The sequence below is a fragment of the Pongo abelii genome, chromosome X (assembly GCF_028885655.2).
Source record: "Pongo abelii isolate AG06213 chromosome X, NHGRI_mPonAbe1-v2.0_pri, whole genome shotgun sequence".
Taxonomy (NCBI): domain Eukaryota; kingdom Metazoa; phylum Chordata; class Mammalia; order Primates; family Hominidae; genus Pongo; species Pongo abelii.
In genome coordinates, this window is record NC_072008.2 from 118,909,246 (window position 1) to 118,922,208 (window position 12,963).

General features: G+C 39.7%; 1 pseudogene; it reads right to left on the bottom strand.

The window, feature by feature from the left end:
* Nucleotides 1–1,217: 1,217 nt before the first annotated feature.
* On the bottom strand, nucleotides 1,218–1,327 carry LOC112131195 (small nucleolar RNA U13; annotated as a pseudogene).
* Between the last annotated feature and the right edge of the window lie 11,636 nt (nucleotides 1,328–12,963).

Below are 12,963 nucleotides of genomic sequence, written 5' to 3' on the forward strand. Positions count from 1 at the left end.
TGTGGTAAATTACTTAACACAAAGTTTACCTTTGTAACCATTTTTAAGTGTACAGTTCTGTGACATTAAATATATTTACAGTGTTGTGCTACCATCATGACCATCCTTTTCCTCTTCCCAAACGGAATCTCTGTACTCATTACACACTAACTCCCCATTTCCCTTCCCCCAAGTCCTTGGATACCACTATTCTACTTTCTCTCTCTATGCATTTAACTATTCTAGGTATCCTATACACGTGGAATCATACAGTATTTGTCTTTTTGTGTCAGGCTTATTTTATTTAGCATAGTGTGTTTAAGGTTCATCCATGTTGCAGCATGTATGGGAATTTCATTCCTTATTACGGCTCAATGATAGTCCATTGTATGTATATACCACATTTTGTTTATCCATTCATCTACTGATGGAAACTTGGGTTGTGTTACCTTTTGGTTATTGTGAATAATGTTGCCATGAGCATGCGTGTACAAGTATCTGTTTGAGTCCCTGCTTTCAATTCTTTTTGGAGTACATACCTAGGGATGGCACTGCTGAATCGTATGGAAATTCTATGTTTAACTTTTTGAGAAACTATCAAACCATTTTCTTTTTTCTTTCTTTCTTTTTTTTTTTTTTGAGACAGAGTCTGGCTCTGTCGCCCAAGCTGGAGTGCAGTGGCGCTATCTCAGCTCACTGCAACCTCTGCCTCCCAGGTTCAAGCAATTCTCCTGCCTCAGCCTCCCGAGTAGCTGGGATTACAGGCATGTGCCACCATGCCCAGCTAATTTTTGTATTTTTAGTAGAGACGGGGTTTCATCATGTTGGCCAGGCTGGTCTCAAACTCCTGATCTCAAATGATTCACCTGCCTCGGCCTCCCAAAGTTTCTGGATGACAGTTGTGAGCCACCGTGCACGGCCTACCAAACCGTTTTCTATAGTGGGTGCACTATTTTCACATTCTCACCAGCAGTGTAATAGGGTTCTAATTTCTCCACATCCTCAGCAACACTTATTTTCGATTTTTTTTGTTTATAACCATTGCAGTGGGTATCATGTAGTATTTCATTGTGGTTTTGATTTGCATTTCTTTAATAACTAGTGATGTTGAGTATTTTTTAATGTGCTTATTACTGGTATATCTTCTTTGGATAAATATTTATTCAAGTCCTTTGCCATTTTTGAATTGGGTTGTTTGGGCACCTTTTAGAAATGTTATTTTTTCTCTTCTTTTTTCATGTTAGATAGGTAATGTGCCTACCTTCTACTCCTAACAAGGTTTGAGGGAGGCACCTCTCACATATATGTGTGAAAAACCAATCATCGCACTTACGAACCACAAAAGGATTTAGTCAGTTCCAGCAATGGAGCAGTGTAAATTATTCTCAACAAGAAAAATCAAACAAATTTTTAAAATTAGAAACAAACTTGAAGATACATTTTCTAGGAACTATGGAGAATAAATTATATATCCTAAGCGAAGAGGAAGAAACAGAGAAAAATAAAAGAACCAGAAAGCTTCAGGGAGATGAAGAGACCATAAGAGATGCTATTCTTTTAGTTGGGATAACTAGGCTGCCATGGCTATATCGTGTTTGACTAAATGAGTGTTGGGCGAGGGGTGTGGGACAAGACTGTAAATTGAGGATAAAAGAAAATCAGGAAGAACTATTAAGTCCAAGTGATAATAGATACAAAGATTAGCATTCTAATGAAACATTGGTATTTGGTTAGAGTGAGATATGTTGTGCAAATAAAATTGCATCCTGGAGTTCACTTGTTTGGCATTTGTTCTAAAGTATTTTCAGGCCAGGTGTGGTAACTCACGCCTGTAATCCCACCACTTTGGGAGGCCGAGGCCGGCAGATCACCTGAGGTAGGACGTTCGAGACCAGCCTGGCCAAGAGGGTGAAACCCTGTCTTTACTAAAAATACAATAATTAGTTGGGCATGGTGGTGCATGGCTGTAATCCTAGCTACTACTCTGGAGGCTGAGGCAGAAGAATCGCTTGGACCCGGGAGGCAGAGGTTGTGGTGAGCCGAGATCATGCCACTGCTCTCCAGCCTGGGAGACATAGCGAAACTCCGTCTCAAAAAAAAAAACAAAAAAGTGTTTTCAGATTTCGTTACTATTTAAGTTTATTATATGCTTTTGATATGAACAAGGTAAAAGAAAGATAATATCTCTACTTCAATGAAACAAGTCTTAGCTTACGTCTTATAGATCAAACCTTGAGGGCTGTGGCATACAACTGCCATCTGGTGACAGTATGTTCGCATAGCAGCGTTAGGTATTTAATACATTAAAAAAAAAAAACCTACTTGTGGGCAGACTTTGCAAAACTAAAGTCATGATATAATAGTTAAGGGTCCCAGGGGTCTAAATTAATAAGATGTTTTATTTTAAAAAGATAACATATAGGCCAGGCATGGTGGCTCATGCCTGTAATCCCAGCACTTCGGGAGGCTGAGGTGGGCAGATCACTTGAGGTCAGGAGTTCAAGACCAGCCTGGCCAACATAGTAAAACCCCGTCTCTACTAAAATACAAAAATTAATTGGGAGTGATGGCGCATGCCTGTAACCCTAGCTACTAGGGAGGCTGAGGCAGGAGAATCACTTGAACCTGGGAGGCAGAGGTTGCAGTGAGCCGAGATTGGGCCATTGCACTCCAGCCAGGGCAACAGAGCGAGACTCTGTCTAAATTAATAAATAAATAAATAGTCTTTTTAAAAAAAGAATGTAACATATCAACCTCTGATAATACTTCTTTATGGAAATCAAAGTGATGCAGAGACTGTTCCTGTTTATTATTGGCAAAATGGAATTCTTTATGGACACAGTTTATAAATTGTGAATGGTTTTGTTGTCTTAGTGATTTGATTTACACTTGAATATACTGTAAACGTACACGGCTGAGAAAGTGATTAAATTTTTAAAAAAGAATTGCATCTGAGAGGAGACGTTTTGTAAGCTGTAAATCTCTCATTTTAAAGTTTATAGTCATTTCAACAAAATCGAGCATCCTTTTTTCTATTGTGTAGTTCAATCTTTTTCTTTTTTCTTTTCTTTCTTTCTTTTTTTTTTTTTTTTTGGCCTGGCCATTTTCTCTCAAAAGATCAACCATTTTCTATGTCATGTAAAAGTTCTTAATGCTTTTAGAATTTATTTTACTTGAAGAAATAAGTTCGATAAGTCAAACCCCAAGATGATTTCAGGAGTAATAGACTTTCTTTTGAAAATAGGTATAATACTGGTTGCACAAATGTAAATAATCTGCTCCAATCATCTAAAGTCTGTAAATTTGGTAGGGACAGACGACCCAATCTCCGGCTGTCTTCTCTTTTGAGTCCAATTGTGAAAGATTATCTTTTACTAGTCTCATTTTAATTAGCTGATAACGGGAAACAATGATGAAGTGGCCTGAGGGAAAGCTCCGAGCTATCCAACTGAACATCACAAGACTGGCCCTAGAGTCTAAGAAAAGCTAAAGTATTGCTTAGTTTTTGTTTTTTTTTAAATTTTTTTAAACTTTCTTTTCTTTTTGTTTTTGTTTTTTCTTTGAGACAGAGTCTCGCTCTGTCGCCGAGACTGGTGTATAGTGGCGCAATTTTGGCTCACTGCAACTTCTGCCTCCCAGGTTCCAGAGATTCTCTTACTTCAGCCTCCCGAGTAGCTGGGATTACTGGCATGCACCACCATGCCTGGCTAATTATTGCATTTTTAGTAAAGACAGGGTTTCACCATGTTGGCCAGGCTGGTCTCGAACTCCTGACCTTAGGTGATCTGCCCACCTCAGCCTCTCAAAGTTCTGGGATTATAGGCGTGAGCCTATATTGCTTAGTTTTAAAGTAAAAAAAAAAAATAACTCAGGGACAATTAGAGTTAGGAAGGAAGGAGAGTCTTAAATACCTTCCTAATTACACTGGTCTGGGAAGTTTGCTTAAGAAATTTTATAATTTTATAAAGAATGCCATTTTCCTGAGGAAAACAGTCTATTTTGTTGAAATACATTAGTTGAATTTGTAAGTGACTTTTAAATCTTCTTGTAGCTCCCTTTGTGAGCAATTACCTACCTATTTCTTTGGTTCATAGTAAGGAGTTACAGGCAAGAGAGGAAGGTATGGTGTCAGGGGGAAGATTTTTTCAGGCATCCACAGGAAACTCCTTAGGACATTTCCCTGAATCTTACCTCCATTATAAGCGATCAAGTCTTATTATGAGCCTTAATTGATACTTTACACATTTATCCAGTACTAGGCCTCTGACATCTTTAGCGTTAGCTTGAATAAAGTGAGTACATAGTCAACAGTCTTAAAAATCGACTGATGTCTGCTTTTATCCATCTGTTTTTTACCCATCTGAAGCAAGTAGTTTGATGATAATGTTCCCCAATAATCAGTAGTTGGGAGTCAAATGGATACCTTGCTATCCATAATTTTAGTACGTCTTCACGGTAATGTCTGGATATCCTCTATTTTCTGCTGCTATAGACACCACACAAGTGTAGGTCTTAGTGTAAACATTGCAACAATTAAGTGGTTTTCTGTACCCCCCCTTCTGTCGCATCTGGCCCATCTGGTATGGAGGTAAGTTAAATCCATTTTTGCCGACATCATTTTCTCTTACCCAAGTTCTTAGAATGTTTACAATTTATGTAATATAGCAAATCCAAATTCACTGGTCTGAGGTTCATTCATGTTGATCTCTTGTGGCACTTACCCTACTAAAGGGATCACATAGAGAGGAGGAGGGTTCTAGTTGAGACCAGTCTTTAAAGCCATCCCCTACAAGAGACCAGGTATGTGAGTGAATTTGTCTTGGACCCTGCAGACCAGCTCAGCTGCTGAGTACCATTGAGTAACTTCAAGAGAAAGGCAGAGGAATTGGCCAACTGATCCCTGCCTGGATTTCTTACCCACAAAATGATGAGACATAATAATTTTTTTTTTGGTTTTAAGTTTTAGGGATGGTTTGTTACATTGCAACAGATAAAGCAAAACCTAGCTAGCTTTCTACTCTTCCTTCAAGAGTTAGTTTAGGCTTCGTATCTAGGAAACATTTTCAGTTTTCCTTTTTAACTGCCCTTCCCAGTTTGGGTTAGGTGCACATTTTCTTTGTTCCCATGTCATATGAGTACTTCTTACACTGTATTCTATATTCCTAAGTTTATGCTATGTGCTCCATTAAACTGTGGGCTCTTTTAGGGTATGTCTTATTCCCCTTTGTGAGAGGAACTTATCCCAGGAATTAGCACATAGTGGCTATTCAAAATAATGACTAAATCATAGACTCTCAGGGTTGGAAGGACTTTGGATGTCATTTTAAATAATTTGATCTACCAAATGTTTGTTCCTTCAGCCTGTGTGAGAAGTCCCTCTCATGATGAGAACTTATTACTTCTGGAGGCAGCTTATCTTTAAACAGCTCAGACTATGAGCACATGCTTGTCAGCTTAACACTCTCCCCCTCCAATAATTTTTTTCATTCCAGTTCATCTCAAGGCTCATATACTTGTTAATATGTTCATTTGTGTTCACTTACCATAAGCTTTTTAGTGTTTATACCATGTGTACCTAACTGCATTATAAGCTTCAAATAAGGTAGCTATCTTAGACATATTTTCTTTTCCCTGCTAGAATGTGCTCCACCCAGAAGTAACAATTTCTGCTCTTAGCTGATAGACCAGTAGAATGAACTGGGTAAGAAAAAGAAAAATCACAAAAAAGAAAAACAGAAAGCAAGAATGAACTGACTGAGTATGGGCTCTGGAGTCAGACATCTTGGGTTCAAATCTTGACACTCTCACATACTACTGATTATGTGAAAATAGACAAGTTGCTTGATCCAAATAAGTCTGTTTTCCCATCTGAAACAAAACAGAGAGGGTGACTTCCTTGTACATGCATTTACATAGCACTTTATGTATATAGTATTATTTATATAGTACTTAGCCCAGAACCGAAAACATATAAAATGCTTAATGTGTGAATCTAATAACTACTATAGGTACACATTTCATAGGTTTATTCATTTAAAGGAAGAAAAAAAGAAAAAAAAAAAAGAAACACAGTGCCAGTTGACTAAATTAAGCATTCTTTCTCATATTGAGCATTGGGTAACTGCCTGGTTTTATTTTGTCTTTCTTATCTGCTTCCCTCACCTATGCCTGGCTCCTTTCTCTATAAAACTTTACTATGGTGGCATTCCATTTTTTAAAGCTTATCTGCTTTTGCCTTTTCTTTTTAAAAAACTTTTACTTCTAACCTTGAAAGAGAGATAGAAGATTTGAATGTGCAAATAACCTCATCTGTACACAGGATGACAGATGCTTTTGTCATAACCTTAGATAATCACAAAACCATTTGGATTAAAGCCTATGTTTCACTTGCAAAAAAAGTAAGGCATTGTATAGACAGATTCATCACTTAATTTCATTGGTAAAAATGTCCAAGTTCATACCATAAAGAATTAAGATATTATTCTACTATGGTTTCAGCCTAGCTCTGTGACTCTTCCATGTCTCAGCTTTCTCTACCATAAAACAATTAATCATAATTTAGAGTCTAAAAAGAAGAAAATGAGAAGAAATAAAATAAAACAGTTAAAATAGTAATTTCCTATTTATCTCTCAGGATTGCTGTGAATATCAATGTAATGAGATTCTTGAGGGTAGGTATTAGGGCGGAGGAATGATTCCTTTTCACTTCAGATGTTTCCTACCAGGTGGAAGGACATCCGTTTGTGTAACACTTCTGGCACTGATCTGTTCCATACTCGTTCTTAACTGAGGATGGGTGAAGAGCACATATTTGTTTTGCAACTTTGTTTTTTTTGTTTGTTTGTTTGTTTGTTTCTTTTTAGAGATGGGGCCTTGGGGTTGGGGGGAAGGTCTCAATATGTTGCCCTGGTTAGTCTTGAACTCCTGGTCTCAAGCAATCCTCTCGCCTCAGCCTCCCAAGTAGCTGGGATTAGAGGCGGAAGCAACTGTGCCTGGCTGATTGACAACTTTGAATGGAGAAATTAAGCAAGCATAGTGCAGTCCCTTCCTTTGCTCTGCTTCCTTGGGAGTAGCTGCCTGCAGGGAGCATATATTCTCCTTTGTTCTCCAGGGCTGGCTCTGTTTTCCAGGTCTAATTCTGTTGAGTGGTTAAGTCTGTAAATCTCAGGGTCTGATTATAAAGTCCATGTGGACTTAGATGCACCATATTCTTCAATACTAGTTTTAGGAGCAATGACGTTGGTATTTTGATATCTGTCTACCTTACTACTATATGCTACATTTCAATTTGTTTCAGGACTTGAACAGGAAAGGGACTTTTTGTCTGTTGGGCTGCCTTAAAGACCCCTAAACCAAGGGACTAGGTTTTAATAATTTTTATAGTTTTAGCACCTACTACAGTGTGTGGCACATAGCAGGTACTCAAAAAATGCCTTCTTGGTGAAGCCCTTTTGAATAATGTGAAGTGCTGTTAAATGCATGATAATATTTGTTATTTACTTATTAAGGAAGAGAAAGCTATGCCAAGCACGGTGGCTCACACCCATAATCTCAGCACTTTAGGAGGCTGAGGCGGGTGGATCACGAGGTCAGGAGTTCAAGACCAGCCTGACCAACATGGTGAAACCCCATCTCTACTAAAAACACAAAAAAATTAGCCGGGCGTGGTGGCGTGTGTCTGTAATCCCAGCTACTCAGGAGGCTGAGGCACGAGAATCACTTGAACCTGAGAGGCGGAGGTTGCAGTGAGCTGAGATCACTCCACTGCACTCCAGCCTGGGCGACAGAGCGAGACTCCATCTCAAAAAAAAAAAAAAAAAAAAAAAAAAAAAAAAAAAAAGAAAGCTGTGCTGGTACATTTATTTATCTCAGTTTTCTGCGGGACTCTAATACCACAATATAGTTGATGCCCCCAGGAAATTTGAATAACCACACACAATGTTCCAAAAGTTTTATAAAGTAGTATGGAGAGCTCTCTCCTCCTGCATATATTACAAACCGGAAAACTCAACTATAAGGCAGTAATACAATTTACTTAGGCACTCACAGCAAGTTAATAGTCATGGTTGGAGTAGAATAACAACTTCAGATCTTTATTAAGTAGTCTAGGTTCTTATTTTAATATCTGATGAATTACACTGAGACTGCATCTGTAAGATTCCAAATCACTAAATGTAAATGCCAGACTTGTTCCTCCATTCAGAGGATCAGAAATAGTTGGATATGTTCTAGAATCTTTGGATCACAAACAAAGCCATTGAGGTAGTTTGTATGGAGGAAGTAAGAGACTATTACAATAAAAAAAGAGGTGTAAAGTTATCAGAAGAGTAATTTCCAGTTAACTGCACATTTATAGAGACAGCAACAGATGTGTGACAGCTGGGTTAATTGAATGTCTGGTGGGCCTTTTTCTACATAAGATAATCCTGTGTGCATATTATGGAGAAGAAAGCAGATGTGAACAGTCAGTTGTCTAATGAAGAGAATACATGTCACCTGAAGAGTATACTGATCTACTAAACTTAATGGTTTGTTTTTCTTAGCTTGCAAGATAATCTGGCAATTAATTTTTGATGGTGTGGTGAATAGATTTTACATCTAAAGCACATATACTATTAAAAAAATTATGTGACAGAATTTGCTATAGCATTTCCTATTTTTAGCTTTTATTTGAAAGTTTTCCAAAACGTATGTTGCCATGAATTTCTAAAGCCATAACCCCATCTCAACACCACTATGTTTATATGCATATGGAACTGAAGTCAGTGAGTTTGACAATTCTGCTGACTTGGGCTGCTAGAACATTTGTTAAGTCTTGATGTGTAAGAAAGAACACTGGTCTATCAGTCAGGACACCAGAGATCTAGTCACTGGCTGTGTCACTCAATAATTTAGGGACTTGGATATTTACCTCCCGACTCAGAAGTCTTAGGGAAATAAAAAGAAAAAAGAAAGCAAATATTTACCTCTCTGGATTTCACCCAATCTCATGTATCTAAAATTAGATGATTGGGCTAGATTGTACTAATTCCTTTTTGCGGTCTGACCAGCCACGATGGGCTTGGACCCACAGTGATCAGCCATGACCATCTTTGGCTGGATTTCACTGATCATAATCAGCCTTGACTGGCATGATGGGCTTTAACTGATTCTAACCAGCTGTGACCAGCTTTGATTGACTCTGGCCAGCTGTAACCGGTTTTGACCAGCTTAGACTGACTGTGAACAGCTTTGGTCAGCCTTGGCTGGCTATGGCTGGATTTGGCCAGTTTTCACTGCCTCTGACTGACTTTGAATGGCCTGGAGTGGTTTTAACTGGCTCTGACTGGTTTTGAATAGCCATGACTGGCTGTGACTGGCTTTGACTGGGATTGACTGGTTTTGACTTGCTCAGTCTGGCTGAGACCAGTTTTGATCAGATTTGAGTGGCTTTGACCAGCTTAGACTGGTTTTGACTGTCTTTGATTGGCTGTGACAAACTTTGGCTGGCCATGACTGGCTATGACTAGAATCTACCAGTTGTGACTGGCTTAGCTTGGCTATGACCAGCCTTGACTAGTCTTGATCAGACCTGGCCAACTTCTGACTGGCTTTGACCAGAATTGACCCATGTTGACTAGCTCTGACAGGCTTTCACTGGCTGTGACTTGCTTTGCCCAGTTTAGATTGGTTTTGACCTGCTTAGACTGGCCATGAATGGCTGCAGCCAACTTTCACAAGAATTGACTGTTTTTTACCATCTTACACTGATTTTGACTGGCTTAGACTTCCCATGACAGGCCAGGCCATAACTGGCCACAACTGGCTTTGACCAGCATTCATTGATTTTGACCAGCTTAGACAAAACATGATGGGCTGTGACCAGCTTTGAACAGAATTGACTAGTTTTGACTGGCTTAGACTGAATGTGACCAGCCTTGACTGGTCGTGATCAAATCTATCAGACTCTGACTGGATTTGACTGGAATTGACTAGTTTTTGATCGATTTAGACTGACTGTGACCATCTATGACCAGCTGTGTTTGGCATTGTCCAGAATGCAGTGTTTTTTACTGGTTTATATTGGCTGTAACTGGCTTTGGCCATATGTGACTGGCTTTGATTGGAACCAACTGGTTTTGACAGGCAGTGACTGGCTTTGTCCAGAATCAACTGGCTTATACCAGCTGTGACCAGCCGTGACTAGTTTTACCAAGATCAACTGGTTTTGGCTGGCTTACACCAGTTTTGACTGGAGTAGGTTGGCTACAACCAGTTTTGACCAGAATTGACTGGTTTTGACTGGATTAGATCAGCTGTGGCAACCCTTTGACTGGTCATGACAAGATTTGACTGGCTGTGACTGGCTTTGGCCGGAATCAACCAGCGTTGATGAGTTTAGGCTGGCAGTAACTGGCTTTAACTGGCAGTGACTGGGCTTTGACCAGAATTAACCAGTTTTGACTGGCTTAAACTGGCTATAAGTGGCTTTGACCAGCCATGGCTGGCTTTGTCCAGAATTTACCAGTATTGACTTGCTTAGATAGGCAGTGACTAGCTTCAAACAACCTTGACTGCCATTGACTGGAATTAACCACTTTTGGACACATTTGGCTGATTTTCAATGGATTTGGCTGGTTTTGATCAGCTGTGACTGGCTTTGATTGGCCTGGACTGGCATTAACAACCTAGGGCCATTCTTGACCAGCTACAACTGGCTTTGACCAGCCTGGGCCTACTTTTTTTCTGGCCTTGACCAGTCTTAACTAGCCATGATCAGACTGTTTTTTGCTTTTTGTTTTTGTTTTTGTTTTGAGGCAAAGTCCCACTGCGTTGCCCAGGCTGGAGTGCAGTGGTGCAATCTCAGCTGACTGCAACCTCCGCCTCTCCAGTTCAAATGATTCTTGTGCCTCAGCCTCCTGAGTAGCTGGGATTACAGGCGCCTGCCACCACACCCAGCTAATTTTTATATTTTTAGTAGAGATGGGGTTTCACCATGTTGGCCAGGCTGGTCTTGAACTCCTGACCTTAAGGGATCCACTTGCCTCAGGCTCTCAAAGTGCTAAGATTACAGGCATGAGCCACTGCACCTGGTAGCCTCAGACTCTTTTTGACCAGCCGTGACTCGAGTTGACATGCTTTGACTGGCTTAGACTGGTGGTGACTCACTTTGAACAGTGGTGTCTGGCCATAACCCTGCTGCCTCCTGCCTGACCCAGTGTATAGACGGAGGGGAATAGAGTGGCGACGGAGCTTTTTGGGAATGGCTTAGGAGATGGTGCACTGGAAGAGTTCACTGGTGGGCTTCCACCTTAAGGGCCTTGTGATAATTTCTTTTTGCATATGGGGAAATAGGCCATGGGGGCATTAACTCAACTATCAGGGTAGGTGGCAGAGGAGAGAGGCAAGGATGCCTGCTTGACAAGAGTAAGCTAGGGTGAGTGTGAATTTTCTCCCTTTGCTCCTTCCTGAGTCCTTGAGCTTCACAGAGCAGCCTCTGAAGCCCATGTAGATACTCGATGATCAACAATTCAGAAAATAGGTAAGAATGACAGGGCCAGAGAAGGAAAAGATGAGGTGGGTATGTAGTAGAGAGGCAAGGTGTTAGCTGGGGAGGATGCTAAATTAACCTACAAGGTAATAGTGAAAGAAAGGAAGGCAATAGTAAAACAACCTTAACCCTAGCCCTAGTCCCAATCCCAGCCCCAATCCTAACCCCAGCCCCAACCCTAACCCTAATCCTCAAATTCTTTTATTCCTTAATCCCTAAAATCTAAGCCTTAACCCTCTAATCCCAAATACTGTAAATACTAACCCCAAGCCCAACTCCAGATGAAACCAAATAAATCAAACAAAGGCATGACATCACAAGGACAAAAAACTACAGAAAAATATCCCTTTTAAACATAGATGTAGTAAACCTTAACAAAATAATAGTAATATGAAACTATAATTACCCCTTGATAATCACAGGGGATTGGTTCCAGGACCCTGCCAATACCAAAATCCATGTGTACTCAAGTCTCACAGTCAGCCCTGTGAAATCTATGGATATGAAAAGTCAGGCCTCCATATACGTGGGTTTTACATCCCATGAATACTATATATGTAGTATTATATATAGTATAGTATTATATATATAGTATTATATATATTGGAACTTCCAATGGGGTGAATGAGAGTGACTTGGAATTACTTAGTGGGATCCTTTTGGAGGCTTCTGATACCTCCACGCTTGCTGAGGCTTTTCCACTGGGCTTGGAAAAAAAATATAATACTATATATAGAATACTGTATATATGTGTGTGTATATAGATATATATATATATATTTTTTTTTTAATAAGATTTTTCACTTTTGTCACCAAGGCTGGAGTGCAATGGTGCAATCTCAGCTCACTGCAACCTCTGCCTCCTAGCTTCAAGCGATTCTCCTGCCTCAGCCTCCCAAGTAGCTGGGATTACAGGCATGCACCACCACAACCGGCTAACTTTTTGTATTTAGTAGAGATGGGCTTTCACCATGTTGGTCGGGCTGGTCTCAAACTCCTGACCTCAGGTGATCCACCTGCCTTGGCCTCCCAAAGTGCTGGGATTATAGGCATGAGCCACCGCACCCAACCCAATACTCTACATTCACTATTAGATCCTCTTAGTAAAAACCAGTATCCTAAAACAGATGCAGAGTGAGATTTACCTAACAATTTAGTAAAAAATATAGAGCTGATGTATTATGGAGCTGATCTCTTTATCTACACTGGTAAAAATAGTGAAGAATTTTGAAATTGTTTTCTTAGAAGACATTACCTAGTTTTGTTGTTTAAACAATGGAAAGGATGAAATGATTTTATTTTCATATGAATATGTAAACCATGTATGTTACTTTTTAAAACATAAATGTAATTAATATATGGAAATACAATTTTATTTTAGCTTACAGCAGTGTTTTTCAAACTTTGTTGCACATTAAAATCACCTGGAGAGCTTTTATAAAGTAGATGACTAG